Source organism: Pelophylax lessonae (assembly GCF_965119305.1).
Source record: "Pelophylax lessonae genome assembly, chromosome: 5".
Taxonomy (NCBI): domain Eukaryota; kingdom Metazoa; phylum Chordata; class Amphibia; order Anura; family Ranidae; genus Pelophylax; species Pelophylax lessonae.
Genome location: NC_138772.1, coordinates 98,451,401 through 98,478,763, shown reverse-complemented (window position 1 = coordinate 98,478,763; position 27,363 = coordinate 98,451,401). Strand labels below are relative to the sequence as shown.

Sequence of the window (27,363 nt, the reverse complement as noted above, 5' to 3'; positions counted from 1 at the left end):
GCCAGGCCTTACCATCCAACATCAGTGCCTGACCTCACAAATGCACTTCTGGAAGAATAGTCAAACAATCCCATAGACACACTCCTAAACCTTGTGGACAGCCTTCCTGGAAGAGTTGAAGCTGTTATAGCTGCAAAGGGTGTGCCAACTCAATATTGAATCTGACGGACTAAGACTGGGATGCCATTAAAGTTCATGTGTGTGTAAAGGCAGGCGTCCCAATACTTTTGGTACTATAGTGTATGTTGTAGGGGGAATCAAGCAAATTTCTTTGGTTGCAGGTAGCAAATTTGCTTTGTGTATGGCCGGTCTTTGTTTTTGTTTTTTTGCCTGGCAATCCTGCAAATAGCGCACTTCCAGTCACTGGGTGGCTACAGTCACTCCTCCACTGTATCTACAGAGGGAGCCATGGTTCTACAAAGGCTGGTCTTTAAAAATATATTCATTTGTTGATCTATTACAAATCGGGAGATCGGTAGTTTACAGAAGATAATATTGGGTTACGCTTCCAATTCAGCCCACAGGAAGTGACAAAGACACGGGATTTCTGCCATGATGAACAGGTATTTTCTACTTGGTAAAAATCTTCTTAGTCTGAAATATGAAAACAAATTCAGTTCCAACATCTAAGTATTGGTAAACTGCAATATATGAGATTTTAATTTTTGGGTTCAGATAAGCTTTAAACTTGCAGATTAGTAATACAGCATTAGCCTTTATCCATGTATTCCCGTTATCTTCCCATTATCTGCATAGATAGCATTACAGCTCAATGGTAAAGGGTCTGCCTGTGTATAAATAACGCTCCTCTTGACGTAGCAGTGGATGTGGTTAGGGGAAGTAGAAGGCATTTTTAATAGCTGAACTCTCTCCTGATAATAATTCAAGGAAATGGGTACAGTTAAGTGCATCACAAAACGGTGCTTCCCAGAATTAGCCATGATGAGAAGAATACAATATGTATCAGTAATATCATTATAAGAACGCTGGTTGGCATTTGTATTGTTATCTGCATTTTATTAGCATGGTTATTCCTTTTTTTCTTTGTTTTTACTATGTATAACTTACCTAAACCTAGCACTCAGGTAAGTAAAGTAACATAATTGATGAAGAAGTCCACCAAACCTAAATTTTGAACTGCATGGATGTGAAGCACACCGGATGCATTCATTTGGTGGACTATGGTTGGCCATCAAAGCAGTGGACATATACTGCAGTAATACATTGGGATTGATTTAGGGTCCTTTCATACCTTTCCGCCCGACAGACTCAGTTTTGCACAGGGGGGACCGATCCGCCGATCCCCCGGGAGCAGGCGGATGACAGGTCCGTCTCCGCTCTGTGTGCAGAGACGGACCTTTCAGATCCCCGCTGCCCTCTATGGGAGATCGGATGAAATCAGACCGCCTGTCCATTTTCATCCGATCCTAGCCGATCCTCCAGACAGATGGAAAATAGGGTCTGGATTTCACAAACATGATCAGATGCGATAGCAGTGGGTGTCAGCGGACATTTCTGCGCTGACATTCGCTGCCCCATAGGGCTGCATGGAGCGTCCGATCAGGTCCACCTGAAAAACTGACAGGCGGACCTGGTCGGAAAGCCTGTGTGAAAGGGGCTTTATTCAAACTGGAGAGTGCAAAATCTGGTGCAGCTGTGGATGGTAGCCAATCAGCTTCTAACTTCAGCTTGTTCAATTAAGCTTTGATAAAAAAAAAAACCTGGAAAGCCCCGGTTCACACCGCCATGAATCTGACATGCTGGCGCTACTTCATCGCGACTTGCTTATGACTGCTTTACCAGAAGTCAATGCAAGTCCTATTGAAGTTGCACCAAAAGCAGTTCAGGAACCTTTTTCTAAGTTGGAATGACTCAAGTCACTCCTATTAGAACGGTTCCATTGCCGCCAATGGGGTGCGACTTGTCATGAGACTTTGAACTCTCAAGTCACATGACAAGTTGCAGCAGTGTGAACCAAGGCAAAATTAATGGTTTTGAAGGAGAGTTGCACCAGATTTTGCACTCTCCAGTTTTAGTAAATCAACCGCGTTGCCCATTTTGTGCGGAATCTCTTCACACGGGCGGTCCGATCAGATCCGCCTGTCAGTTTTTTAGGCGGATCTGATCGGATGTCCCATTCAGCCCTATGGAGCAGCGGATGTCAGCGGTGACATGTCCGCTGACACCCGCTGCCATCCGCATCCGATCCTGTCCGCGAAATCCGGACGGATGGAAACCCTATTTTCCATCCGTCCTGGGGATTGGATCGGATGAGAGCGGACAGGCGGTCCGCTCTCATCCGATTCCCCATAGAGAGTAGCGGGGGCTGTGACACCTCCCTCTCCGCTCTACAAGCGGAGACGGAGCTGTCATCCGCCGGCTCAGCGGGGATCGCGGATCGATCCCCGATGAGCAGCACGGATCCGCCTACGGAGGCGGACCGTGTGAAAGAGCCCTTATTCACTTCACCTATCCCTCACGGGCACCACTTTCTTTGAGGTTAATAGCACCAAACCAGCATTTCCCACACCAAAGCCTTAGGCCCCTTTCACACATACTCATCAGTTCAATTCATCAGTTCAGTCATGTCAAATTGTATCAGTTTTCCATCCGTTTTTCATCGGTTTTTCATCCGTTTTTCAACAGTTGTCATCCGTTTTTTGTCAGTTGTTATCTGTTTTTCATCCATTGTCATCCGTTGTCATCCGTTTTTCATCCGATCCGTTTTTTTGACGGATGAAAAATAGGGCATTCATCCATTCATAAAAACAGACATTGACGGAAGCGGATGAAAACGGATGTTAACTGATGATCATCCGTTGTCATCCGTTTTTACATAGAGATACATTGATGTCTGTTTTTCATCCGTCAACAGATGGATGAAAAACGGACAAACGGACAGCATGTGTGAAAGGGGCCTAAGAGATGACCTGTCAGAAGACCATTCATTTCAATATCAATGTTCCCACAGGATTACATGTGCCTTTAATGTACTTCAGTCATATTATTTATCTGTAAAGCCTGCCATGTGTAGACATCTAAAAGCCCTGGGACTGCTGCTGGGCGCCACCATCTTGGATGCTGTATCAGCAACCCCAGAAGACTCAGAACTGTCACTCAAAAGTAATCCCTTTCACTCCTCTTCCAGCAACCACATGAAAGGTTAGGGAGGTGAGAGGTGGAGGAGCTGGGCCAGCACTGATAGTAATTTGACACTGTCAAAGGAGGAGAAGGCTGTCACATGCAAGGAGGGAGGGGCCTGCACCAGGGAATTAACTCTTCCTAAACTAGTCAAATTTGCTAGTAGGCCCAGAGGAACATTGTGAGTCAATAAAAAAGGAAAAAAAATGCAAGTAAGCATTCAAAAGATTTGATTGTTCTGTGATTTTACCGGCTATTCTTTTAGTTAGTCTTTTTAACCTATTGCCTATTATGGTACGGTCATAAACATCCTGGTAACCAAGCTAATTTACACAAGAAAATGCAGATTTTAACACGTGAAAAAAATTAAAAATATGGCCCCAGTAGACAATTTGTTAAAGTGCAATACCAGACAATATACAATACCAATTTGTGACCTGCGAATAATATCCAAAAACACTAAAGTCAGAAAGTGCACTAAATTTACCTTAAATAGTTTGTTCACCTTTAATGACATTAGAAAAACAATTCACACATGCATTACAGATTACAGTGTACAATAAAATAATAAAATGTCGTCCTCAGTTTTAAAAATGACCCTAAAAGCAGGACAGAAAGGGGGGCCAGCAGCAGAAATAGCTTAAAAAGTAAGTGTGGTTGTGAAGGCTGAAGGTTTTTTAACTTTGTGTATTCTATGCATGAAGGTAAAAAAAAAAAAAAAAACTTCTGTGAGCTGCTCAATACTCACCTGAACCCCGCTTGATCCAGCATTGTGTATGAGAGCCTGGGCTATCCCAAGACTCCAATTCCGCATTGGCTGAGACAGCAGCTGCAGCTATTGGCTCTTAAAGCAGAGTGCCACCCAAAAGTGGAACTCCGCTTAAATGCTCCCCCCCCCCCCTCTGGTGCAACATTTCACACCTTTCAGGGGGGAGGGGGGAATGGCTACCTGTTGTTGACAGGTACCCTTCTCTACTTCTGGGAGACAGCACCGGGCCAATTACAAAGCACAGTAAGGACCCAGCAGTGAAGCTGAAAGGCTTCACTGCCGGGTTCCCTTACCCTGGATGGCAGCGGTAGCAACCGAGAGACGATATGAAAATCGGCTCCGGGTGCCGACATCGGGGGCTCCCTGGACAGTTAAGTGCTACTATTTAAAAGTCAGCAGCTACAGTATTTGTAGCTCTCTGAATCTGTCCATCAATAAATGAGAAAGAAAAGGGATTTATTCCAAATTATAGGTTAGTGGGTGGAGCCTTGGAAAAACAGCGCAGGTACAGCTCAATATTATAGAGCCATTTTTATTCAAACTGCATATAGCGGTTTTAGGCTACCTAGCCATCAACAGTGCAGAGTACGGGAATCAGAAAAGGCAGCCTACAGATTTCAAGACAGAATCTTTACTTCTTGAATGAACAGGTTGTTAAACTTCAAACATTTACTTAAAGAGGCTCCATAATAAAGGTCAATTAGGAAAAAAATGTTCCAAGATTTTAGCTGGGGGTATTTATTATGGGTTCTAAGGTAATGCCCCATACACACGTGCAGATTGTCTGCAGACTTACCAAAACCATATAATATGAGGTCAAACCTAAACACTTTCAATTTGTATGCAATCTGGCAGGCCCTTGCACTACATAGAAAAGGTAAGTCTGCAGACAAAAGTCTGCAGATAATCTGCACGTGTGTACGGGGCATGAGGCTACAGGGGGTACATTGGATTCACAGTAGCATGTGTCATCCCATTTCATCAGGTGTTTATTAACTAGTAGGCTCAAAAAAAAAAAAAATATATAGATCAGATGATCTTATCGATTATCTTATAAATTATCAGTCCATGGGCTGAGTGGATGAGCTACAATGGGGGTCCTATTGACATTTTTGCACACAGTTTAATGCACTTTATAGTTTAACAAAGAAATAATGGTTATGCCAACAGTAAGTATAATAAAACAAACCAATCATCGCAGACAGCATATATAAATTATAAATATAAATGCATGCTGAACACCTACCCAGGTACACTGTGTAAAGCCCAGACAGAGATAAACAAAGAAAATTGGTGCAGCGCAAATCAAATCACACACAGATTAATTATTGGCACATAAATTAAGGATGAGGGAACAGTACATATAAAAGAGTGAAGTCCCAAAAGTTCAAACGTAGACAAATAGATTCCACAGAAAGTGCTGAAAAGCAGGTTATATGTTCAGTGCTAATCCCCTTCACCAAGAGCACACATATGCCCTCACCTCAAAGTGAGACCCCTGTGTTACCAGCGGGCCCAATAAGCAAAGGCAAATCCACATGTCAGTCCTTCTGATATATATCAGCCGCTGGGTTCTATAGAAATCCTGGATCCAGCAGCTCAGATGTAAATGTACCCAAAATCATAGCGAGAAGAAAGACCTCTAAGCGTAAACCATATAACCTACACCGACGAAGACCCGTGGGACGTAACGCGTACGGGAGGTGGAGTCGCCTCCTGCTGACGTCACCCGCTGCTGTTCCGAGCGTCTTGCGGATCGCTGTGTGTGAGCGGAGACCGCGGCGCTGCTTGCCGTCTGGATATTGATTGATGTGCCTATTTTACATCGCTTATGTGCAAGTGCAATTCTTTTATTAAACGTTATTGTTTTATACGGTTTACGCTTAGAGGTCTTTCTTCTCTCTATTATTTTGGGTACATTTACATCTGAGCTGCTGGATCCAGGATTTCTATTGAACCCTGCGGCTGATATATATAGGAAGGACTGACATGTGGATTTTCCTTTGCTCGTTGGACCCGCTGGTAACACAGGGGTCTCACTTTGAGGTGAGCGCATATGTGTGCTCTTGGTGAAGAGGATTAGCACTGGACATAACCTGCTTTTGTCTACATTTGAACTTTTGAGACTTTACTCTTTTATATGGACTGTTCCCTCATCCTTAATTTATGTGCCAATAATTAATCTGTGTGTGATTTGATTTGCGCTGCACCAATTTTCTTTGTTTACGTCAACAGTAAAGGCCGACTCCAGTCTGCAAAGGTAACAGGTTCACTTTAAGGATATCTACACTTGCTAATATTCCATTTGCTTTCTAGAAAGCAGAGTAAATTTAGTTTACAAATTGCCTTCACCCATTAGAAACAGTATTCAATTCCCATCAGCATTTGCATGGCTATAAAACGTCTTTGAGATGCATCGCTTCCAGCATCCAGCACGTCATCTGTACACAAGTCATAAAGTCGGATCTATAAATAGATTAATCAGGAGCGATCAGTTTAGGAAAGATCTTGGTTTTTTCTCCAGATGTGGCATCTTGTTGCCCACATATTTAGCGTGTATCCTAAAACATAACTAAAACATAAATGTGCAACCATTCATCTAGAGATCATCAGTGTGGAAATCTAATTAGTGCTAAAGGAGCTATTTGTATTAGAACACAATTTCAATTAGCATAGCTGTGGATTAGCGCTGTGTACAATGACAGATTAGCCATCAGGGATGGATTAAGATTTGTCTAGATCCCCCAACACAAGAAAAGCAGCCTCATTGATCATTTGTTGGTTTTATTTTCATGTAAAGTTTAATGGTCCTTCACTTTCACAGAGCAGCGCGGCCTAGGTTTCTGCATACATGCTGCACGATAATGCATAGGAAAGCACTAGCCATCACATCAAGGCAAGGACTTGCTAAGGCTATTCAAGCAACATTGTAACTAGTCTGAATGTAAAGTCCACTCTGTTAAATTCAATTTTATAGTTAAGATGCTTTCAGGCATTAGAAAATGTTTGCCCTATCCATCCACCATTTATGGTCCAATAGAGCAAGATCCATATGTTTGTAGTAGAGCTACACGATTAATTGATTTAAAAAAAAAAAAAATCACAATCTTAATTCACCCCCCCCCCCATCACAATCTTAAAATGGCATGTCCTCAATTCATACAGAGCTGTTCTTTGCTCACTCACAGCTGTCAAAAAAAAAAAGCCTCCGGCAAATGTTTTTCAGCATTGTTAAGGCTGCTAGATAACTATAAACACAATGCTTTACAATGTATCATTTCATTCTAATAAACACAATGCTTTACAATGTATCATTTCATTCTTATAAACACAATTCTTTACACTGTATCATTTCATTCGTATAAACACAATTCTTTACAAAGTATCCTTTCGTTCTTTATAATGAACTTCCGTCTATAAATGAGGGCAGTTTTACCTCTAAAGCCCCGTTCACACTAAGGCGACCTGGTCGCCTCACAGGTCGCCGCAGGTCGCCTTCCATAGGGAAGCTGCGGACCCGTTCTAATAGGAGCGACACAAGTCGCTCCGACTTAGAAAAAGGGTCCGGAGCTTCTTTCGGGCGACCAGGAGGCGACCGCCATAGATTTCAATGTTATGAAGTCCTCGCAGGTCGCCCCTGGAAGTAGCGTCGCCTGCATGTGAACGGGGACTTAGTCCCGGTTCACACTACCGCGACTTGTCAGACGACTTGTCTGGTTGCCTGACAAGTCGCGGTCCATTCTGTGCTACGGGAACCGTTCTAATAGGAGCGACTCAAGTCCCTCCGACTTAGAAAAAGGTTCCTGTACTACTTCGGGGCGACATCGGAGCGACTTGCATTGACTTCCATTATGTGAAGTCCGTGCAAGTCGCGCCGAAGTCGCGGTGCACACGACTTCACAGGTCGCCCCCGAAGTTGGATCGCCATAGTGTAAACCGACACTTAGGCTACATGTACACGGATGTTGTAAAAAGTCCTTTGAACGCTGGAATTTAAAGGACGTTTAAAACGTCCGTTGTGTCGCGTTTGCAGCCGTGTTTAGCGGGCGTTTGCGTTCAGATCCGTTTTTAGAGGTCAAAAAATCATTCCCCTTTAAAATGGAAAAACGCGAGCGCTAAGCGCGGGTGGTCGCGTTCGGTCACAATTTGCGTTTGAAACGCTGGTAAACACACGTTCTGAACATCCTGAACGCAAACAATTGCTTTCCAAAAAACGACACTGAACTCAACTGCCTCTAAAGGACTGTAAACGACCCTGTGTACATGGACAGATAAGATAACAGAGGAGGGTTCGGGGGCTCCTGAAAAAAAAACGCCCAACTGCTCAAAAATGTCCGTTTACAAGTAGCAGTGTACATGAAGCCTTAAAGACTAAACCTTTTTCTGACACTTGTTGCTTACAGGTTAAAATCTGTATTTTCTGCCAGAGCAATTATTTAGAACCCCCAAACATTTTATATATATATTTTTTAAGAAGAAACCCTAGAGAGTAAAATGGCAATCTTTTATGTCATACTGTATTTGCGCCAAAGTATTTCAAACACAGTTTTTTGAGAAAAAGATACACTTTAATGAATTTAAAAAAGAAAAAACGAAATTATTAAATATTAAAGTTAACCCATTTTTTTTTTTTTTTTATAATGTGAAAGATGATGTTGCGCTGAGAATCGTGATCTTTATTCTAAGCAAAAAAATTGTGATTCTCATTTTATCCAGAATCGCGCAGCTCTAGTTTGTAAGCACCTTCCCAAGTTCCCAACTCTTGTCAATGCCTTTTGTCATGCCATCCTGGGAGCAAGTTGATCAGCAGTGATGGATTTTTCCTTAGCTCCCAACTGTCCCTGATTTGGAACAAAGTCCCACTGTACTGCTCATTTGTCCCTCATTTTGGTCTGATCCATATAGTTGTATATAAAATGCACTATTTATGTTTCAAAAAAAGTGTTTCCCAGTGCTAAACCTTTAGTCCAATTTCTAAATTGCTGCATTTGCAATTTTCAAAAGCCAATCCAACGGAGAAGCAGTGGTAAAAAAAAAAAAAAAAAAAGAAGCACTTGTGGGTTTAACAAATTGTTTTTTTTTGGACAATTCTCCTTTAAGGGGGCATGGCAGGGGGTGTGTCCTATTCCTACATACTTTTGCTAAAAGGTGTCCCTCATTCCCATCTCAAAAAGTTGGGAAGTAGGTTTTCCAAGCAGTCACTATTGCAGCTGGTGCCCAATGTGTTCTCTCTCTCTTCACCATAGACACGAGTTTAAAATTTGCCTAATGCAAACTTCCATGTATAAAGAAAGACATCTTACCAGCCTGTTTAGGGTCATTGCCTCCAGGCCACCATAACAGAGGATGACGCTGTTGTAAGTAGCAATCAGCGACAAGCCTGTTAGGCCTCATGAACAATGCAGCCTAAAAAGGCCTGTTTTATGGTCTCTTGACTTTTTTTTTTCTTTTGCCACTAAACACCTTTTTAGGCGTTTACACACTTTTCCACACACACTTAGGCGTTTACAGATATTTAGAGAAAGAAAAAAATATCACTTGCGCATTCAGAGAAGAGCATTTGGGTAGAAAAAAAAAAGCATAAAAGTGCATAAACACACAAACGCATGCATTCTTAATGGTCAGAATAAAATATTATTCTGGTCAATAGAATGCATTAAGGCCAAACATGCAAAAAGGCTATAAATACTTGATGGTACCGCTACAGGCTGAGGTGTAGAGCCACATTGGCATTTAGGATAGCAGTGAGGCAAGCATACGAAAAACTCATCCAATGAGCAATGAACATTTAGGCATGAAACCGCCTCTCACCATAGCCGGTCCTAGTATGGATGCATACATATGAAAGCCTCAGTCAATGCCGCTCTTCAAGCCACACCCACTGGCAAAGGTTACTCCTATAATTAAGCCCCAGTGGGTGGGGTGAAACATATCAGGGGGCGTGGCCCGAAGAGTGGCATTGACTGAGGCATTCACATGTATACATCCATAGTAGGACCGGCTATGCTTAAAGAGCTAAACATACAAACGCACAAAAAAGCTTATGAAAAAACAGAATTTTTGTAAAATCTTACCTGTAAAATTCCTTTCTCTGAGTCCTCCGACAGTCGCCGACTCTTCATATTCGTCACAATGGGGTATTAGACTTTGCTCCGAAGGAGTAGCTAGGCAACAGAATATGTTAACATTAAAGCTTTTAACATATCCCACCCTCAAGGGGTGGTCCCCTCAGTCAATACCCTCCTACTTCCTGCAACCATATCTCAGTTTCAGTGGAATAGCAGTAGAGTATACAACCAAACCCCAAAAGAGGGGCGGGGGCGGCGACTGTCGGAGGACTCAGAGAAAGGAATTTTACAGGTAAGATTTTACAAAAATTCCGTTTTCTCTTACGTCCTCCGACAGTCGCCGCCTCTTCATATTCGTCACAATGGGGACGTCCCAAAGCAGTGCAAACATGAGGGGTGGGAAACGCATCCGCGCCGTAAGGCAACGCAGTCTCCGCATCAAAGCAGAGACGAGTGTGGAACGTCCCTGAGGGACCTGACTTCCTCCTGAAGCGTTCTGAGTTTGTCTCCCGGCAGGAAGACCTTCGCCTGAACCGAGTCCAGGATCATTCCCAGGTAGGGAAGACAAACCGGACGGACTCAGTGTCGACTTTGGAAAATGTATCGTCCAACCAAACTCCTGCAGAGTTTGCATCGTGACAGACAGGTCCTTCTCCGGACCCTGGCTGGTCGCAGACCGAACCAGAATGTCATCCAGATAACCCAGGACAGAGATGCCCTGGGCTCTCAATAATGCCAGAACCGGTGTCCTGACAAGCTAGACATTGAAACTGAGATATGGTTGCAGGAAGTAGGAGGGTATTGACTGAGGGGACCACCCCTTGAGGGTGGGATATGTTAAAAGCTTTAATGTTAACATATTCTGTTGCCTAGCTACTCCTTCGGAGCAAAGTCTAATACCCCATTGTGACGAATATGAAGAGGCGGCGACTGTCGGAGGACGTAAGAGAAACAGGTTTTAGGCAGGGGCTGACTGGCAACTTTTGGCCCAGGGGGCAAGTAAAAACCAGAGGCCCATGGTGCCTCTTCCCACTATACCTCTTCCAGGCCTTCTCCTGACCCCCAATTCCAGGCTGAAGCTCCGCTCCAGATACTCTCTACTCACTGGCTGAATCCAGGTTCCTGACCTAGCCACCAGGATGGAGCTGGGACAGCTCAGTAGGGGCTGCCAAGAGGAGTAGAGTCTCCAGTGGGGCATGGAACCGGCCTCAGAGCTCAGACACAGTTTACACCATCCATGTTAGGGGGGAGGCCTGCGCTCTGTCCTTGTCTTCATCCCACACTCAGTAGGTCAGCGGTGGGGACTTTTTACTTCTCTTTATAATGAATCCTTTAGGCATGTCTGGCAGAAGCAGTGCAGCCTTTTTATGGGGCATCAGATTGGCACAGGGGGCAAATGCCCCCCTGCCCCCTGGCCCAGTCCTCCCCTGGTTTTAGGGCATATTTTAAGCTGCTGTAAGGAGAAAAAGTATCCAAAAGGAGCACAGTGTGTATAAACCCTTGTTGATACCTTATTCAGCAGCTTCAAGATAACCTGTCCTAGACTTGTGTAAAGCATAGCACCAATAAAACTAATTACCATGCAAAGTAGAGCTAGTCAGAAAAAACATCATTCCAGTCACTACCATTGGGCAATTCTGTCAAGTGTCAAGACAGCCGGGGACTACTACCAGCAAAAGCTTACAATCGGGGAGGCATCACCTGAAAGTGCAGCCTCTTCTTTGAAAGAAATGGAGCTCTGTGATAGGTTTCAATAAAATTTCAGCTCCTACCTCACATACATTTCCGAATGAAATAAAAGAATCAAATTCATAATATTAAAAAAAATATGTTTTTTCTAAAAGTAATCACAAGTGCTGCAAGCCAACAAAATGAATAACTGGGAGGTACAGGCATTAGTTTTATGAATAAAGCTTCATCACCCTCAAAGAAGGACTTTGTGTACTGCCGATCTAAGTCTTAATACTACATCCTGCAAATTAAATTATGGTAATATTCTTTCATTTCCATCATAACCCCCCATTCAGATGTTCTTGCTTTTGGCATCTGTACAATTAAAAAATAGCATTATTTATTTGTGAAGTTAAATTCAAGTGTGGGCTGGAATGAAATATTCCTGAGAAAATGTCTTACTTGCACTGGCTGCCAGACAAACAGTGAGTAAACCTGAAGAGCCATCTCGGCATATCCTCACAGTGTGCATTAATTATACCTTTAGTCATCCACTTCCCTCACATGGTGCAGCAAGATGTCTGCTAATAGCACGGTTTTACTTCAACAAAATGGCAGATCTGCAATTGCATTTGTCAACATCTATGCAAGTGAGAAGGATTATATTAATTTCACTACTAAGAAAAAAGAAGAGGGAAGAAATAACTAGTTACATTGATCACATGCAACACCAGGAACAGTTTCCCAGCAACAATGATACACTTTCCATTATTCCACTTATTTGCTGATAAGATCCACTATGACTTTTGTATGCTCTGGGGGGAAAGTGTATACAGTTTCTCACACGCACAGTCTGTACAGTGTGGAAACTCCTCTAACACGTCAATAATATACAAACACTTGTGGAAATTCATTAAAAAGGGTGATTGAAGTTGGCAGAAGAAGTTATTCTGCCATAAAGAACTTCTGGAGCAGGAAGCTTACAACGCCAATAGTCCTCCTCCTCTCAATTGAGAAGTTAAGGTTTCTATTCCTGTTCCTTGGAAGGCTTCGAATAGCCCTCACTGTGAGTCTGTCATGCAAAAAAGTGGGTATCCAGGCTATTCATGTCCATGAAAAAGGATAAATACTGGACATGCCCCAAAGATGGAAGGAGGGGGGGGGGGGGGGTTGGGACTTTAAATGAGACGCACGGTGGGATGCGTCTCCATCCCTGTTCAATTGAATTAAAAAGAAGTTTGGGACTTTGAGTGAAAGACATGACCAGGCTGACAGGAAACAATGAAATACATTTATTGGTATTTACAGATAACAAACATTGGCATAACAAAAATGCAAAGTAATGAACAAACTGGTATCCTTTGAAATAGTAGAAAAACTGGTAAATAATCCCCAGATCCAGTATACATAAACAACAATATGGCAGTTTACAAGAGTAATAAAGTAGTGGGATGAAATCACAACAGAAATGGACTCAAAATTCCAACAATAATAAAAAAATAGTATGGTATGATCACAACATCATGGACTCAACGCGTTTTGTCCATGATGTTGTGATCATACCATTATTATTGGAATTTTGAGTCCATTTCTGTTGTGATTTCATCCAACTACTTTATTACTCTTGTAAACTGCCATATTGGTGTTTATGTATACTGGATCTGGGGACTATTTAACAGTTTTTCTACTATTTCAAAGAATACCAGTTTGTTCATTACTTTGCATATTTGTTATGCCAATGTTTGTTATCTGTAAATACCAATAAATGTATTTAATTGTTTTCCTGATAGCCTGGTCATGTCTTTCACTCAAAGTCCCAACCTTCTTTTTAATTCCATGCCCCAGAGTTTGACGTTTCTGGATACGAGATCACTCCCTGATCTACTCTGTAACCGCTGTAAATGTCATGAAACAAGCTTGGGTTGCTCTTCTTAATGAGCCAATCAAGAACATTCTCAAACACACTCAAACGTTAATTTGTTTAAATATTCCTGGTGGCTAAGATAGTTAATGCCAGAGCTTATAAAAGCTCTGTGATCGACTTTTCCTTGTTGAAACACAAATTTACTGAATAATGCTGAATGAAAAAACGAATACACTTTGAGATAAGCAATCGTTGATTAACAACGTTTGGAACTCTTGGCTGTCTTACCTACAACTATCATCTGAATAGTGGCAGACTGGCAGTCAGGCAGGGGGCAGTCTCCTGGACGGGTATCTTTCCCCTACTGCATTTTTTTCTCTTCCCCCTACTTCCTGTACTCTTTTTTTGTACCCCCTTCTTTGTACTCAGACGATCACTTTTTTTTTTTTTTTAAATCCGTTAAATATTGTGTGACATGGTGCTTATACAAGTATCATTTTTTTAAGAAGGCCATTGATTTTTCTCTCTATGGTGTCCCAAGTTTCTCACCTTAGGCCCTTTCTCTCCTTCTTCCCAAATGGAGGGGTGATTGGATGCTACATTTGGATTTGGTTACATAGGGATTTCGTTACATAGGTTATATTCATGAGATTTTGATAAAAGCCCTCCCTTGTTACCTTGACCCCGGATAGGGTTACCGCCGTAAATGAAAAGTAACATTACACCAGACTCTCATTAAAATTATGCTTGACCAAGCTGTGTATTGAAGCATATTTTGCAATTAAGAAAATGTTTTATACAAAAATGTTTATTGTACATTTTGCTATTGTAAAATCTGGTTGTATTTTTCTCTTTGTGAAAAACAATAAAAAACTATTGAAATAGAAAAAGGCTATATATGTATGGGTGCAAAATGGTAATCATCATCATGACATAGCACATGATTGCCCACCAAACCCTCAGGGCACAACTCCTTAAGAAATATATAACAAGGGTGTCTCCACTGGACAAACTGTTTCTGAGGAAGTGAGTCTTACCATTTCTAAGCTCACAAAGATGAATGAGCCAGAGACTAGTAAGGATCCTTGTCCTCTAGCGGTGAAGTAAAGGCTTCTACTTGTTCTGGTTTCTTGAGAAGCTTCCAGGATAAACATGTAGGGTAGAAACGAATGAAGGTCGTCATCACAAGGCATATGATGGCAGTACCCATGGTCAGACTTTCTGATAAGTACTTAGGCATCAACATTCTATGAGATACACATGACTAATCCACTACCACAGTCTAGAGAATGCACAACTGGTCCCAAGTCCCAGGGCTTACTGGGACCTGTGCTATGACCTCTAACTGTACAAAGGAAGGTTGCTGGTGATCCTATTTACTCCAGGATGATAATTTGTGGAGACAAAGCTACGAAGAGAAACAAAATGAGCACAAGCACTATAATATCACTGGAAACTGAAGAAACAGAACTAAATCTGCTTTAAAAATAGAAAACTCGATGTGTGTCTGCAAAAATCTGAGCCAGTGGTGGAGTGGAGGCTATATATATATATGAAATGATATGCTTTACTTAGTGTTTCTTTCTGGTCCCAATCTATTCCTGGAGGATACACTATTTCATAATACAGTCTAAAAGGATATACAATTCTTCACAATTTAAAACATATTTACAAGAATAATAACCATTTTTTCTCTAAGAAATACATGGTAATCCATGGAGTTCTCCTTTGCCCTTGGGGGGGATCTGGAGGGAAAGTTTTGCCCTTTTAGATATAATTAGACCACATTTTATACTAGGATTTACCCTTCTTCTAGATCAGTTAGTGTTGGTAAATTATACAAACATGTATTTTTCAATTAAACTATATAACTATGCATTTTAGGTGTAGAAAAATAAAGTTGTACACATTTACAAAAAAAAAAAAAAAGGAAATCTCTAGTAATGATGTATGGAGGCTACTAGTTAAAAAAAAAGTAAAAATACTTCTCTGGCTGATCCAAAAGCTTTAGTGTTTTAAACACTGAGGCGGCTCTCGGTTTTGCTCCGGTTGACCTAGTCTTGAACAGAATATTGGGGTAGGTTGACATTTCCAATATTGTTTTTATATTCAGAGTTAAGGTATAATAGGTAGTAGTTAACACGCTGTGGGACCATTCTCATTCATGGCTGCCAACAGGAGGGCAAGGATCCAGTGTATTCAGGAATTGGACCCCGGATCGTAGGAGACTAAAAAGCCCAGCAGTCGCCATTTCTCCAGCCGAGGAGGCCACCAGGCTCTATAGGTCTTTTTACCATAAGGTAACTAAGACCCACAACCTCTGGTGAGTTTACACCCATACTATTCCCTAAAGTCACTCCATAACTATCGTCAGTTGGACCACTGGAGGACCCAGCACAAGCACTTGCACTTTTCTCCCTTTTTGGCACTGAAGTTTATTTTATGCACTTAAGTCCCATATGAACTTTGATTGGACTTATTTTGGCACTTATTTGCACTTTAATGGCACATATGTGATTTGATTATTTTATAACTTGATATTGTATGATTATTTATTGATTTTACACTGCATTGTTGTGTGATACACCACCATCCAGTATATATTTATTCAGTCACTAGTCACCAATTTTATTTTATTCAACGTTTTATATATTTATATTGACCTCACACATTTTACCCAGGTAATTGTTTACCCCGGTCCCCAACAGCAAGCACTATAATAATCCCAACTACTTTGGGGTTTTTCTTTATTCTAGGGCTGCAACTAACGATTATTTTCATAATCGATTAGTTGGCCGATTATTGCTTCGATTAATCGACTAATCGGATAAAAACCTAAAAAAAAAAAAAGTGTATAATTTAGTTGATATTCTTGAATATCTATATGTAGTGGTAAATATAACTATCCAGCTATATAGTTGGATATTTAATCCACTCTGAAACAGATATATGTATTATTAGAGGTAAATGTGGTACATATCAGACTCCGAGATCAATATTTTTAAAAGACCTAAAACACTGTTTTGCAAATTTTCAGACCGGATTTGTATATAATCATGATAGACTCCCTTATTAATAGGCAGGTAGTTTGATACAAAGCTCCCTGTGCCCGCTGTCACTTATGCTGGTAATACACAAATTACATTTTTTTTAGAAAATTTTTAAAAACATTAATCCGATTTTTCTAACCATTAGTGTATATTGGTGTCCAGTGTCAACCACAGTGACAGGAAAATTTGAAGGAGCAGAATAGAAAACTTCTCGATCAAACAAATCTTCAAATAGTGCATGTGGTTTTTGCTCAGAAGTTTTATTCATTTTAAAATTTATTGTTAAAAGCAAGTGGAATTTTCAAACAACACTCGTCCATTCAACAAATATACAAATCATTTTTGAACAAATATAGATGCAAATATTTTTGTCCAAAAATCCAATACATGTATGGGAAGCAGAAGACCTTTAGTAGCAGCAGCATGCTTTTTTTTTCATGTGTATGTATATAAAAAAAATATGCCCACAAGTCGGATATGCAGGATATTTTAACTGGGAGTCAGACATGAAGGTATATGAAGGGTGGAGGGGGGAAAATAACATTTATATATTAAAGTAGTACTAAAAGCTGAGACTTTTCTTTTTTTTTTTTCATGGATATAATAATTTTAAATACAGTATAATGCACAATACTAATAAACTTTTACTTTAAATGTAATTGTAATGCCTTATATCACCTCTAGTCTATCGGCCTCCACCTTCTCTGGGTTCAGATGCTGATCTTCCCAGCACAGAGCCCTTACAGTGATTGTAAACGTTGGATTCTTTTCCTTTTAACAAAAATCTTGTCATACTTATCCTCTCTGTGTAATGATTTTTCACAGAGCAGCACTGATTCTCCTCTTCTGCCCCCCCCCCCCCCCCCCCATGGCACTTCCAGCCCCTTCTGCCTTCAAAGTGCCCCTATAGGAAGCAGCAAAGTATAGTACTGTACAGAGTGTCCCTATAGGAAGCAGCAAAGTATAGTACTGTACAGTGTCCCTATAGCAAGGTTAAAAAACCTCTGCCTTTAGAATCACTTGGTTCCTTCTCTTGCCCAGGACTACATTTCCCATGAGGCATTGCTCCTCAAACATTCACAAGTTCTCTGTCATCTACTGACATGTATGGATGGTTTACTGAGCTGTATGTGTGTTGCACTGTATTTTCTGATATGTAAACAAATAATGCATTCTGTATGAAGGACAACTAATCGGCTGACGATTAATCGATTACGAAAATAGTTGACAACTATTTTCATAATCGATTAGTTGACGATTATAATCGATTAATCGATTAGTTGTTTCAGCCCTACTTTATTCATTCTCATACATGCTCTTTCAGGCCACTGGTGAGGCCCTCAGATTTAATACTTAAGGGCTCAGGTTTGCCCCAAGCTATCAAGTACTGGACATTGTAATTGTACCTGTCTACTTTTCTATGAGTTGATGTACTGGATGCTATGTTTTGAGAATAGGTGGAACCTGTATGCTTGCAAATTTTCAAAAAAGGTTCTTTCTGAAAAAAGAACAAAAAGAAAAACTGAGATGGCATCTCAAAGTTTTGAGCCAAGAGACAGCCAGGCAAGCACCATTTTCAAAAGGAGGGCTGGAAATGTCAGCTTAGACCATTTTATTTCAAGAACATTGGTAGAGTGCCTCTATTCATTCCACAAATGTCAGGGTGTTAGGAGACCATATTGTACTCCTAATTTTTATAGGTTATTAGATTAAAAAATAATAAATCAAATCATTTATGTAATTCTGATTGGTTGCTCCAGATCACACCTCCATTCTTCCTCTCCTCCATTTTATAAGTCAGCTTTACAGTCTGTAAAGCTCTGTATATATTGGATGAAAAGGTATAAATGAACTTGCACGTAAATTTAATCCACAGAGTATATTCATTGAATTTTGCTTTATACAATAGTGTACTACACCATTTTCCAAGGGACCGATAAGCTGGGATAATAACATTATTAACCAAGGGTCTTAAGCCCAGCATCTTTACCAGAGCTATGTGCTGAATGCAATAGGCTTCATGAGAATTCAGACTATATCCTCCATACATTTTTTTATTCTTCCAGCAGCTAACATATTCTTGTGAGTGTAGGATGGATGGATTAGTCACACAAGGGCTTACTGTAATTACCACAGTGGATTCTGGGCACTGAGCCACAGTAACAGGTGCATGCAACTTGGGCTAAGAAGGACAGAAATGGTCTTAGCACAGGATGCCCACCTAGGGTCACAATGCCCTAAAAATGTTACATTTCGCTATAGACTTCCATTAGTTTTGGGAACAGAAACTTTACTGGTAACACAACTGCTGCATTTTATGGCTTATTCAGCAAGGCAGGGTGGAGTGCATGAAGGGTTTACAATTGCTGAGATTCATTGTAATCAATCAGATTTTAATTTACTACATTCATTTCTTTTCTCAATGGGGTTCTGCACTTTGTCCATTGTCTTAGTAAATAAGATTGTCTAAAGAGTGGTACAGCCGTAGCAGCTAGTAAACCAAATAACACTTATGCAAAATCCCCATGATCAGTTTGCGGATAGTCACAAGTGTCTGCGGGTAAGACCGGTAAACAGGTGCTGGTCACCAGTGGAAAGAAGAAAGTGCCAATAGGAAGCATAATTCTGAATTTCAACCCACTAAGGACCCATTCAACGCTGTCTAACCCGTGTAATATTGAGTGGTAATGTTAAAGTGGACCTAAAGTTCACAAATTCTCACCTCTTCTCCAGAGACGTGGCACTGACATCTTCTCCTCGACTTCTTCCAGGTGCGGGGTCTTCCGCCATCTTGATTGACCCACACAGGTTGACATAACTCGAGTTCATGTACTTGTTTATTCATTCATCCCAGCACTGAGGCATGCTGAGAATATATACCTAAATTAGACTGCACAGGTACGTCTGTTTTAGTGTAGAAGAGACATAGCGGAGTTGGTTTACTAAAGCTGAAGAGTGGAAAATTTGGTGAAGCTGTGCATGGTAGCCAATCAGCTTCTAACTTCAGCTTGTTCAATTAAGCTTTGACAATAAACCCTGGAAGCGGATCGGTTTCTATGAAGAGCTGCACCAGATTTTGCACTCTCCAGTTTTAGTAAATCAACGCCAGCATGTCTCTTCTGCACTGTGCCTGCCTGCTCCTGATTTTTTACTTTTTACATTTAGTTCAGGATTAGGGCAGCCAGTTTATTTTGCCTAGGCTGTAATCACACCAGCACAGACATAAAAATCTACTTGCACTCACGTTTCCAATGCAGCGCACTACTGCACATAGTAATACATTACCATGTGTTGCAGTGAGTCGCAATGCAGGAGCATTTTGGAGGTTCCCTAAGTAGCCTATATCAAAATAATAATAATTTATTATAATCTCAAGATTGCTGCCCATAGTGACCAATAGGGATTCTTGTTGATTTTCATTATGAAATACCTGAATGGCTGCTCAGAAAAACATTTCAATTTTGTGTGGAGTTTTTCCCCAGTTCCGTGTACCTATATATTTTAAAGTGTATCTAAAGTCATAACTTTTAACCTATTTCTGCATAGTGTGTTGAGAAGTTTAAACAACTCAGTTTTTTTTAAGGAGTGGTGGAGGTGAGACATTGGATACAGTTCTTTAACCCGTAAGGAGAAGTCATTAGTAGTGTATTGGTGTGGGTTTGACAGCTCTCCCCAAATTTGGTGGTCTTCCCAGAAATGGAAGCCATTCAACTTGAGATACTGAAGTGTAAAAAATCCAAGAGTGCCAAACAAGCATTTTAAGAGTCCAAAGTCCAGTAACATTATCATAATAAACAGGAAAAGAAAAAGGAGCCAACACATTTCAGGGGTCCAAATCCCCCTTCATCAGGGCTAGGTTATGCAGCTGGGCATGGTGCCAGTTCTGGTCAGTGCTGCTCAGACATTTCTTAGTCTTAGGTGATGTCTGAGATGAAATGGATCCCTTCTATTCTCATGCTGTTGTTTGTGATAATATTAACCACTTTAAGACCGGAAGGATTTGCCCCCTTAATGACCAGGCCCTATTTTGCGATTCGGCACTGCGTTATTTTAATAGACAATTGCGTGGTCGTGCGATGCTGTACCCAAACAAAATTTACGTTCTTTTTTCCCCCCACAAATAGCTTTCTTTTGGAGGTATTTGATCACCTGTGCGATTTTTATTTTTTGCATTATAAACAAAAAAAAGAAGAGCGACAATTTTGAAAAAAAAAAAAAAAAAACAATATTTTTCACTTTCTGCTATATAACATTCCCCCAAAAAATATAAAAATCAAAATTTTTTAACATTTTAGGCCAATTTGTTTCCTGCTACGTATTTTTGTTAAAAGAAAAAAAATCGCAATAAGCGTATTTTGATTCGTTTGCGCAAAAGTTATCGCGTCTACCAACTACGGGACGATTTATGTCATTTTTATTGTTTTTTTTTTTACTAGCAATGGCGGCGATCTGAGATTTTTTGCAGGACTGCAACATTGCGGCGAACAGATCGGACACCTGACTGAAATTTTTGACACTTTTGGGGGTACCAGTGACATTACTATAGTAATCAGTGCTAAAAATATGCACTGTTACTGTAATAATGACACTGGCAGAGAAGGGGTTAACAGTATAGGTGATCAAGGGGTTAAATGTGACCCTAGAGGAGTGATTCTAACTGAGGGGGCGTGGCTTCTGAGATGACCCTAGAAACAGGTTATCCTATATAGAAGAAACACATGAGCTCTGTGATCATTTCAGGAAGGACGGTCGGCTGTGTAAGTGTGACCGGCCAGTTCACACATGTCCAGGGAAGCTGCGTTGCAAATCTGAAAAGGGTCCTGAGTGTTTTTTGGTCTGGTTTAGGTGCAAATTCAGGGAAAACTATGCACCTGAATCGCTTCACTTGAACCGGTGAAAACAAAACTCACAGGACCTCAAACCACAGCTGGACCTGTGTGAACCCAGCCTAAGAGGGGATTTTCCCTCATTTTGGAGAGATTTTCTCTGTTCGATCTACAGTACAGGAAGTGAATGGAAATCTCCCCAATGAGACTTACAAAAGAAAGAAGACAAGCGTCTTAAATTTTGGCTTAGATAAACTTCAAATCACTACCAGCCATGTAATCAATCTATCATCAGTCAGGGTGAATTTAGACTTCTTCAGATTAACTATAAATTATTGGAAACCAAGTGGCACTGTGCCATTTGTATATAAAACACAGGCAACTAATTGGTAACAGAACAAATCAATGGACATATTTATAACACAACATAAATTAGGCTGAGAGTGTTACAATAATTTCCAAATGCAATAAAAGATAATGGCACTTCAGATCGGCATCACAATAATGTGACAGATGGTCTATACAGCATTTATCAGTCCGGCTCATTAGACAGTTGGAAGAAAGGCAATGGCTGATAATCCATTCTTCCTGACTGTATACAGTTATGTGCGTTACCTTCCTTATACTGAGACCAGGAAAGGCGCAGATTATTTATTAAAAGGGGCACAACGTGTCAGGAAAAAATGCCTCTGCCAAGTAAACTAATTACGAATATAATTACTGCTGTAATTACTTTGCTGGCAATACATGCAATACTAAAACCAGCTTGACAGTTCATCAACTTGAAGCAGAGCTAGACCCAAAATCACAGCCAGTCCCATGCTGACCCCCCCCCCCCCCCCCCGGCTGCCCTTAAGCAATGGTTATACAAGCACTGCTAGAATACCTACTTTCAGCTGATCCAGGCTTGCTGCAGAATACGGACACTGTTCCCTATGCTGCAGAATACGGACACCACTGTTCCCAATGCAAACAGAATAAAAACCTTGCACAGTTGTACAGGCGCCTTTCTTGTACTAAAATTGTTTGCTTTTCAGTGCACACTGTAAGCCTCTCACAATGTGAATTAGAAGCTGTAGCAAGTCAAATACAGCCCGCCTCAGTTCCTGGTTGGAGGATATCCAGCATCATCTTGCTCTTTCCTCTCCTGTACCTGACCCACCCCTCTCTTTTTGTTCTTTCAATGATGGAGGCTCAGCATCACTTGTGGACGTTACCTAGAGTGGTCTGCATGCAAATGTAGCCTTCCTTGGAACACCCCCCCCCCCAGACTAACAGCCACCCACAGTCTACGGCAGGCCATACACAGTAGCAAATTTCTTAGAAATTTCCACGACTTCCCATTAACACAGACAGTGCCGACAGGGGAATCAGCAATTGTCTTCTCCCGGCAGAGGGGTGGAGGCGGGCAGGGGAATTTGTCCCCACCGGGAGAAGACTGTGATTATTACTAGCGGCTGCTATAGATATAGCTATAGTCACAAGAGAATCCAGCAGGCTGGTTGAACCTAAGTTGATCGATCAACCTGGTACATTCTGCCTGCCCACATACCGTTTGAATCTCGGCCGGTTCAGGAGGAAGCAGGAGATTCGAACCATGTATAGTCAGCCTAAGGGAGGCTTTACACTGCTCCAGTTTGGTCCTGCTGCACTTTGGGCAAAGCACAGCTAACCCACAGGTTTTGTATAGGTTAGATGCGCTTTCCCATAGACTTCTATGATGTCCCATGGTTTTGGTGCGGTTTCAGAAAGCACACCAAAGATGCAGCATGCATGACTAGGGTAGATCTGGGCTCACCTGCATACCTGACCTCTCACCCGAACCTTCACAAAACTCCACCTCCCTATACCCCTTAGGAAAAACCACACTACTCATAAGTGGAGTTAAATGACCGAATTGACCTTTTATTAAACGTAAGCTTTTTTTAAATAAAACAAACATCTCAAACCAGATAACAATGGTTCAAGGTCCTTGGCGGTACCATATAGCCAAAACTTTGTGTATGTGGCACTAGATAGCCAAGTCGTGACCCCAGCCACCAAATACCACCTATGGGTATAACACTGCAAACCTCAGACACCCACCGCCCAAATACTGCCTGGTCACTATGCATTAAACAGTACTAACTAAATAGATGCCATACCTTAGGGCCCTTTCACACAGGCAGACCGTTCAGATCAGCCTGTCAGTTTTTTTGGCGGATCTGAACGGACACCCCATGTATCTCTATGGGGCATCGGATGTCAGAGGAGACATGTCCACTGACATCCGATCCGTCAAAACCGGACGGATGGAAACCCTATTTTCCATCCGTCTGGTGGATCGGATGAGAATGGACAGAAGGTTCGTTCCCATCCGATTCCCCCATAGAGATGCATTGGGACCTGACAGCTCTGTCTCCGCACACAGCGCAGATACACAGCTGCCATCCGCCTGCTCAGCGGTGGATCGATCCCCCGCTGAGAAAAATGGAGTGTGCCTGACGAACTCCGTGTGTGAAAGGGGCCTTAGATGGGTCCCCACTGTTTTCCCAATAACCAGATTTAGACCTCCGTCAAAGCTCCCAAACTGCCATAGAACAACAAATGAAATAAAAACCATGACTAACGGAAACAACTAAGGGTAGGAGGGAGGGACGTTCATCCGGCCATTTCTGCTCTGCAATTTAACCTAAACCACTCCTCCCCAGTAACTGCACTTTCCAATATATATATATATATATATATATTCCTAATTAATTTTAAAAAATACGCACTGACACGGACACAAAAAAAAAAAAAAAAAAAAATATTGACCTTGATCTTGACCCCTGATCTAGATAAAACCTTGATCTAGGTCAGGGTCAAGATCAAGGTCAGTATTTTTTTTAATAGCATTTTTTGTTTTATTTAGTTTGATCACTCGGTTCTCAGTGTAGAGGCGCCAGGGGACAGATGCAGCATCTACCTAGGCATTAAATCTAAAAAATACCCCAAACCTATACTTCTCTTTTTCTGGCAATCCTTTTTCAGAACTGGTGTCATTTTTAGATTGTCATAAAAATTTAAGAAAGTTAAAAAAAAAAAAAAAAAGTACAGTAATTCAATAATAAACACAAAAGTGCCAGTTAGGATGTAACCACACATAACCCGGAAGGACGGGCGACAGGGCATCTGGCCGGCTTTTCTGATTATAGCGCTATTTTACCCTACGAAATGTGAGTTTATTTTTATAGATTAATAAAGCATTGATTTTACATACTTCACCATGGAGGCTTTTGTATTCTCTGTATGTTAACCCCTCGATGGATGCTGCCTATGCTATATATGGTTTGAGTGCGCTATATGGCTGAACCTCCATCCAGTGATGGTCCTTGATAATTCTTTACCCATACTGGCTTCTCCATCCGGATTCATCTGGGATTGAGTTGAATGGTGTAATAATTACCACTATATGGTAAGCGCATTGGCATGCCATATTAACGGACGCACTGTGGAGGAATATATTTCACATCATTACTGCTGTGGTGGAGGACTTTACACTCCCTTTACACCATTTTCACCTACTGTCTTTGGGACTTATTACCCTCAACTAGGCTTGTGACGGTATCAGATTTTCATGCTGCGATTAATTGATTAGGGTTTTGCCACGGTATACGGTATTATCACGGTATTCTATTATTAAATTTAAATTATTCAATTTCTACCTCACTTGAATTTCATTGCTGAATTTAGGGGCTTTGGTTCACTTTTGCACATAATTATATAGTCAGTCAGTACAGACTCTGTGAACCAGGCCTAAAATAAGCCATCATGCAGTGTCTGGCCTAACTGGTGATAACTGGTCCTGGCGCTCGGCTCCGATCTGATGGCCTGGTCATTAAGAGGGCAAATCCTTGTGGTCAAGAAGTGGTTAAACCTGAAGCAGGTGTTGTTATTTATAAATTACTTTACTATTGCTTTAGGCCTGGTTCACATGTATGCGGGTTGGTGGTTCACATGTATGCGGGTTGGCGGTTCACATGTATGCGGGTTGGCGGCCCACATTTGCACAGGCATAGCAGCCCATTGATTTGAACGGGCTGCTATGCCCTCATTTTCCGCAGAAAAAAGGTGCATGCAGCATTTTTTTAAAATTCAGTGGCCTTGAAATCCATCCTGCTTTTGCACCATGCGACTAACCTGCAGTTCCTGCTCTGGCAAGCTTTCTGCATTTTTTGTATACGTGGGCACGGCATTTAAAAACAGTTTGCGTGTGCAGCAACGGCAGGTAAGTCGCATGGTGCAAAAGAAGGATGGATTTCATGGCCACTGCATTTTTTTAAATTCTGCATGCACCTTTTTTCAGCTGAAAACGCAGGCATAGCAGCTCAAGCCCATTCACATCAATGGGCTGCTATGCCTGTGCAAATGTGGGCCCCCAACCCGCATACATGTGAACCACCAACCCGCATACATGTGAACCAGGCCTAAAGCAATAGTAAAGTCATTAATAGATAAAAACACCGGTCCTCCTGCAGGTTTAACCACTTCTGGATCGCAAGGATTTGCCCCTTTAAAGACCAGGCCATCGGATCAGAGCGCCAGGACCAGTCATCACCAGGTAGGCCAGACACCGCTTGATGGCTATATAATAATGTAATGTGGGCTGCTATGCGTGTGTGTGTATATATGTGTGTATATATATATATATATATATATATATATATATATATATATATTAGAGCTGCACGATTCTGGCCAAAATGAGAATCACGATTTTTTAGCTTGGAATAAAGATCACGATTCTCTGTGTAACAAAAAAATAATTGGGATAACTTACTGTTACGGTTTTTTTTTTTTATTATTCATTAAAGTCTATTAATTGCGTTTGAAAGACTGCTGCGCAAATACAGTGTGACATAAAATATTACAACAATCGCCATTTTTTTCTGTAGGGTCTCTGCTAAAAAAATATATAAAATGTTTGGGGGTTCTAAGTACTTTTCTAGCAAAAAAAAAACTGATTTTAACTTGCAAGCAACAAGTGTCAGAAAAAGGTCCAGTCTTTAAGAGGTTAAACTTCCTTTCTCCCTGGCAGAGGGAAGTAAAAGATACAATGTAATCATTTTTGTTTATAGTTAGGCGTTAGCTGTGTGAGTGAATGAGTCATCCAGCTCACTGAAATGTATCAATTCACAAGTCAGACCCAGGAGCAGAGAAACTCTGTATTTTAAAAATGCCACAATAACAATACCGTGGCTATGCAATACCGCGATATATCGAATTACCGAAAACCGGCATATGTGTACCCTCAACATTTAAGTTATTGTGTTTTTCATTTATTTGGCATGGTCCCTTTATTGCATCTGTGTGCATCATTTTTATATACTTGGCCTTGACAGCGGAGTTTTATATTTGTCACTTTATTATATTAGTGTGCACATTTATATTTACTTGGTATTAGTCACTTTATCGTTTTATTATTAGTGTGCACATTTTTATATCAGTTGATTATACGTTGATTATATGTTTTGTCACACATAGCGCAGCTTTATTTTGTACATTTAGGTTAGGTTAAGGTGTTCTCCCACTTTTAGTTGCAGCTTTGATCCTTATGTACCAGCGCGGTTACCAACTTTACATTACAAAAGTGCAAGTAAAAACCGCACTGTGAATTTTCGACTACATTAGAACCAATAGCGAAATTATCTTTAGAGATGAAACGCGTTAGATTATAGCAATTTAAACACAACATAAGAAAGGACAGATACATAATTATCATTTTAAGTCATAACTGCAGTGAATCTACATGAAACAGAGACCTTATCATGTTTATAGGCATGCAACCAGATGTCTGAGATATAAAAAGCTCCCACGCTGCTTAGGAAAAAAAAAAAAAGGAAAAATACAGAGTTTTTTTTTTTATAATAGACGCTTTTATAACTGCTGCCATTGACACAGGGATTTGTATATCAATAGGACGATTCTTGACAAAACACAACTCATTTCTAAA

General features: G+C 41.0%; 1 protein-coding gene across 5 annotated transcripts in view; it reads right to left on the bottom strand.

Moving 5' to 3' along the window:
- DIP2C (disco interacting protein 2 homolog C) overlaps nt 1-27,363 on the bottom strand; it is a 762,684-nt gene that overhangs the window by 534,898 nt on the left and 200,423 nt on the right. The window lies entirely within an intron of this gene.